This window comes from Littorina saxatilis, linkage group LG9 (genome assembly GCF_037325665.1).
Source record: "Littorina saxatilis isolate snail1 linkage group LG9, US_GU_Lsax_2.0, whole genome shotgun sequence".
NCBI lineage: Eukaryota > Metazoa > Mollusca > Gastropoda > Littorinimorpha > Littorinidae > Littorina > Littorina saxatilis.
In genome coordinates, this window is record NC_090253.1 from 9,904,099 (window position 1) to 9,910,445 (window position 6,347).

The 6,347-nt window shown below is 38.8% G+C and overlaps 2 long non-coding RNA genes across 2 annotated transcripts; one reads left to right on the plus strand and one right to left on the minus strand.

The window, feature by feature from the left end:
• Positions 1–972: 972 nt before the first annotated feature.
• Positions 973–4,032, plus strand: LOC138975234 (uncharacterized). The gene is made up of 2 exons (XR_011458565.1): positions 973–1,560; positions 3,522–4,032. It is a non-coding gene; the product is annotated as an uncharacterized lncRNA (long non-coding RNA).
• A 160-nt stretch (positions 4,033–4,192) lies between these two features.
• Positions 4,193–5,429, minus strand: LOC138975235 (uncharacterized). Its single transcript, XR_011458566.1, has 2 exons — positions 4,964–5,429; positions 4,193–4,781 (listed from the first exon to the last, which is right to left on the minus strand). It is a non-coding gene; the product is annotated as an uncharacterized lncRNA (long non-coding RNA).
• Positions 5,430–6,347: the final 918 nt, after the last annotated feature.

The window sequence follows — 6,347 nt, forward strand, 5'->3', positions numbered from 1 at the left end:
CGTCTTACATGTTTTAATACTAGATCAGTTAGACTTTACATACTTCACATACTTTCAGCATTTTTATAAAACCTCATTAAAAGTGACCTGCTGGTTAATCTTTGTCAAAGTTCAAGGTCACAGCGGGGTCACATCTGGTCCAAATGTGGAATATTTTCAATTTATTCAGCGCGTTTATAGCACGAGCTTTGAAAATACACACAGTTCTAGTGTATAATGTTCACACACGATTAAAGTCTGGTTGAAAAAGTCAAGGTCACAGCAGGGTCGCGTTGAGGTCAAACATATACATTTTTCAATGAGGTTTTCTCATATGTTTTTGAAGCTAGGGCCTTGAAACTTGACACACTACGCAAGTTAAATTAAACCTCATCAAATGACAAGGTCACAGTAAGGTTAAAGATCCTTTAAGGATATTTTCTAAAAAAGGTGACCGCCTGGTTAATGTTTGTCAAATTTCAAGGTCACAGCAGTGCCATCTGGCTTAAACTTTGAAAAATTGTCAATTTCTTCAACTAGTTTTATAGTGTTTGAAGTCATTCACACATGATGAAAGTCTGGTTGATAAAATCAAACGTCAAGGTCGCAGCGGGGTCGCATTGAAGTCAGACACATACAATTGTCATTTTCACGAACGCCTTTTAAGCAACACCTTTGAAACTTCACACATTCCAAAGTTTTGATGTTGTTTGGTTATAATCAAAGTGTGGTCAATTTCCATGATTGAGAGCATTCAGAGGGGTCAAGTTGAGGTCACACAAAAAGTGATAATCTTTATAAGACTCACGTTTGCTTCTATTGCTCACTTGACATTGGTGAAAGTGCTTATTTTGTAATTGTTGATGTTGATGTTTTGACCAATACCAGATTTCAAAGTTCAAGTTGTCAAACCTCAAACCTGTTGGAAGTTTCAAAGATTTAAGCATCAACAAATTTCTATTTGATTTGACCTTAAAGGACCAGACCACGCTGTTTTAAAGGTTATTAGAACCACTAACCGATGACTGAAGGTTAGAGAAATGCACCTAAAGATTCCAAAAATGTAAAGAAATTCACCGATTCGTAGCTTTATCATTGTGATTTAATTAAAAACGTTCCGCCAAATTCGTCTGCTAAACGAGACTTCGAAATGGCCGCCAGTAGACGAGAACCGGCTGTGACGTCATTTTGTACCCGGAAACCGAAAGTTACAGCTTACGCTGAAGTGGGCGTTTGCCTACATCGAGCATCAACAACACGCCGAAGGAATGCGCACGGCTGCTGATAGCTATGAAGTATAGAAAAAAGGTTCAGGCATCAGTTGTCACCTTTTTCCGATGGGCTTACAACTTCTGCAGCAAGACTGATTAACTGGAAACGGCCAACACGATGTGCTGTGTTTCGCGACACTTTCTTCCAATGCGAACGCAGTTAAGCCGGCAAGAAAACCTGGCACACACAAAACAGCTGTTGCCTAACGCAGTTCCAGTTCCGACAATTGTTGACCACTCACAGGAGGTCAGAAACCGAATACCAATGTCATCAGAACGATCTGCTTTCACTAAACGCAGACGAAAGGAAGTGAGTACATGTATACTGAATGTGTTCTGTAAGGGATAGGGGTTCAGTGTCACTGGGCGTTTTTGTCAGACTGACAGTATTTGTAGTGGAATGGCATCTGTTCCTAATTTTAAGCACATGTGTTAAGATTACAGATTAAAACATATATCTGTTACTACATGTCCGTCCCCATGCACCCACCTTAAAGTTCCCTCTCTCTCTCCCTCTTTTACACTCACCTGGGTAATCGATGAGTCTCAGGTTTAATCAGTGTCCGTCCATATACACATAGACATTCACACAAACACACACACGTTGTTATAGTTGTTATCTTCTAATTCAGTGTTGTATTAAATGGATAAAGAAATCGTTAATACAGCAAGCTTGCATGAATAATTTGCTGTTGTCCTTTTTTTCAGATCAGGTTCTGTAATACAGTAATTATAATTAATACAAGTACAAATTCATGTTTGCAGTCATACTCATAGTGTGTGTGTGTGTGTGTGTGTGTGTGTGTGTGTGTGTGTGTGTGTGTGTGTGTGTGTGTGTGTGTGTGTGTGTGTGTGTGTGTGTGTGTGTGTGTGAAAAGCACTTTGATACTTAAAACATCTGTGTTATTTGATTTTATTACAAAACTGCAGTCAGAATATTAAGCAGACCTATTCCAACAATACATTTTGATCAGCAGTAAATGTAATGTCAAATTATGAACAACAATCATGTGAGCAGATATATCTAACAGAAACAAATAGTCTAGCAAAATAATACAACCAAACTGTACATGTATGGACATCATCATCCACATAAAAAAAATTGATTGTAGGAAGAGCACTCTGTGTTATTACCACTGCTTCAGTCAAACTGCCAGTTCAACTTTATCTCTGTGGGTTGTTTTTTTCTCTCAGAGTAACATGGGAAAAAAACCTTTAAAAAACTTGCATGCTACAGAGCTGGATTGTTTCTAGTGATCATGCAGCATGATTTATCCGCATAGAAAACTACTGAAACACCTAAACAGAAATAACAATGTCTACAGAAAAAATCCACTGTTTGATTGCTGTCTGTAGTACTCCTCTTGCTAACAGTGGCATTAAAATAATTAAAACTAAGCTATGCTCTCTTGGGGGGGGGGGGGAGTACTCTGAGTACTTTTTGTGTCTACATAGGCAAAACAAAACTATGCAATGTTTCAGATTTCCTGACCCACCCTATGTTTTTCCTCCTTATCCTGGACTATTTTGGACTCTTACAAAAATGTACTTCAAAAATGACAAATCTTAATTTTGCAGGCTTACAAGGAAATTGACTCTTCTCTTACAACCAGAATACACCATGATTTCAAGCAAATAAAAAACTACATGCACCTGAGAAAAAACACTTTAATTCAAGAAGTTAGACCTCCTAACCCCAGCTTTTCAATTCAATTCAATACGTTGTTGATGTTGATTATGGAGCTTAACGTCCTCCCAGGTAACTAGGGACCTATATTGGGACATGATTTTTTATACAATGTTAAAAGTGTAGGGTGTAATGGGGGGGAGGGGGACTGCAGGGTGACGGGGTGTAGTCGCTAATAAATTTAAAGGTGCGTTTATTATCTAATATACCAGACATTTTGTTTTGGCTGGTGTACAGAATAACATCACAAAAAATCGCACTCGCAAAACATACAAAACACATAAAATGTACACATCAGTACACACATAACCCAAACCACGCATATCCATACCAGCACCATCACACACATATCCACATACATACTCTAGTTTGTACATTATAAAAATAAATACATTATGATTAATATCATTACTAGTCAACTTAAATTCAGGCTCAAAATAGGTCTTAAGATGGATGTTATTTAGTGTAATGAAGAGATTATAAAAACAAAAAAAGCTATGAGAAAGAAAGTATGAAAGAATTATGCCCATTCTCCAGTGAAAGTTCTGCTGATTGTGGTAACTTTTTTTTTCTGTCTAAAACAGGCATCAGGTTAACTGAAGGAGCTGTTTGAGGGGGTGGTGATCCTAACACTGGCCTATGGCAACACTGGCCTTGGCAGCTACAACAAAGCTCTGCATACACAGCAAGACTACAATGCAACAGTGCCCAGACTTTGACTGCTACAGCTAGACCAGTTGACAAAGCTCAAGTTGTCACCAAGCAGGACGCCCCAACTGGTGACCAACTATATAGACTGAGGCTGCCTATCTCCAAATCTGACAAAGCAAGAATTGTTACGCAAGCTCCACATTTCTGTTTGCAGTTTAAGCCGACCTTAAGTATGCAATGGTTATGCACATCCCCCCCCCCACACACACACACACCCCGCAGTTGAGAGTTGTAATGTACCTTTTATTTATCTTACATATATTTGAAGCCTGTGTAGCTCTGTGACAGAAAGAGGTCTCTGATGGCAGTGACCAGACAGGCAGGAAGAACTTTCCTGTTCTTTCGGAAAGTCAGTGAGTGTGCAACTTGTCGGTATGTTCTGAACACATCATGTCAAAACATGTTCTTTAATTTAAGCTACATAATATCATGTGGATGCACTGATTGGGTGTAAATAATAACAGCAATTGGTACAGTCAATTCACTAAATGTGCAACAGAACCCTAATCATCAGACATTTTACAACAGCAAACTTCAACAGTCCTTTTACTTTCCTGAATGTCATTATTATTTATTAAAACATGCATCTAGAGCAACATACATATAAATCTTCTTTTATTAAAGTTCATCTGAAATTCAGGCTGCTTTCCCATGCAAAGTACAAATGCAAGTGTCCATAAACCAGGGTTTAATACATGTAGTATGTGAGTGAGTTCTAATGGAAAAGTGATTGTGTTGTAATATTGGTTATTACTGAGTGTTGATGTTACAATGATTACATTATAAAAACAACAACAACAGAACAATGTGAAGAGCAAACTTCTTCTGTGGGCATGCAAGTGAGTTAATCTTGTGTGTGTGTGTGAAACTATATGTGCCTGAGTGTTACAAATTTAAATGACAACAGTTTTCTTGATAGCCTTTAAAAACAACAACAAATACATACATTTAACAATCAAACAAATATAGGCACCTACAAAAAAGTTGTATGTACACCTTCGTGGCTGGTGATGCATTCTTGCTCCCCTGCAAGTTTTCATTCTACAATGTACCTCAGGCTAGCTTCCTCTCTCTCTCAAATCTGCCCCTCCCACACAATACAACAGGTGCAGTGGCCACTCTGACACCAGTCTCTGAAATAATCAAGAACAGTTAAAACTGCGATGAGCTGTTGTTCTTTTACTCGTGAATGCAATGCATGAACACTTAAACAATATCCCACTTATTCGCGAGTGCGTTGACAAGGCGAGAGTGAAAAAATAGCACAGACTCGAAAGCAGACGATAAGTTCAGCACAGAGAGCGGGCGTGTTTACCTTTGATCGCTGAGACAAACAGAGTCGCAATTTTCATCGTCACTGTCTTTTCACTACTGCTGGAAGTGGCCTCCGCTCCTCATCTTTCATGCTTGATTCGAGGAGAGAAACTGGTAGTTCGAACATGACTTTGTACGGTTCAATTTCGTCTGCAGTTACGCTTGTTGCCATGTTGGTAAACAACCATCTTCACACAGTGTGACGTCACGGATAATTTATTCATAAGCCAGTCTCGCGAAGATCACGCGGCACAATGGCGGGTCGTTTTGGAGAAGAAATCCGTCGCTTCGGTCACAAAATTCGTCGGATTACGGCCTTAGAAGATTCCGAAGTAAACCAAACATTGTTGAAGACGGTAAGAAAGTGGTTTTCTAACTAACTGCAAACATCGGGAAGTGTTCGGTCGCGCAGGAACACGATTCGAAGCGTTTTTGACGCTAAAACAGCGTGGTCTGGTCCTTTAAATAACAGATTTGACCTTAAATCTTAAAACAGATCAACCAGACTTTGGTTTTATATAAATTGAAGTTCAATACAATTTCCTTTTTTTTTTACCCAAACCATAACGCCACTTTGACCTTGACATTTGACTAAGGTCGACCAGACTTGGTTCATGTTTGCTGGTGTTGTCCATTTGTAAATGTACTGATATCTGAAATATGACATGACTTATGTTTTGTCGTTCCATGCTACATGCAGTGTCCGAACAATCTCATTTTTACCCACACGAGACCCTGCTATGACCTTCACATTTCTCAAGGATCAACCTTGAATTCTCCATGTTGAACAATCATTAAGCAAAAGCGTTGTTTGAAGTTTGAAGGTTCTAGCTTCAAAAATCTCTGAAAAAATATGTTTCATCCGTTTTCTGAACCACATGTGACCCAGCCGTGACCTTGAAATCTGACAAGGGTCAACAAGACTTTTACCATGCATGGGGGCGATTAAACCCCAAATGTGTGTGAAGTTTCAAGGTTTCAACTTAAAAAACGTCTGAGAAAAATATACATTTTCCTTTTTGGACAATGTGTTGCACGCAAGACAACACGACAAACGCTCGTGTTATCATTCTTTTACTTTAAGGTCGACTTGCGTGCCCGCTCTTTCGCTAATCTCAATTAAAATTCATCTTGGAAGTTCGGTTTTATTACGCTTTTAATTAAGAAGATTAAACTAAGACAACAAATAGTTAGTTTTACCCATTAAACTCGATAAGGTAGTGACATTTTATGTTGAACGCAAGATGGTGTCGCACGCAAGATCTGAAAAGATGTTGACGACATAATTTCAACACTTGATAGCGCATTCGTGGTTCGTGATTTCTTCACAAATTTTGAACACAGAATGTGTCACGTGGTTCCGTAGATGAAGTAGATCTTTGTAC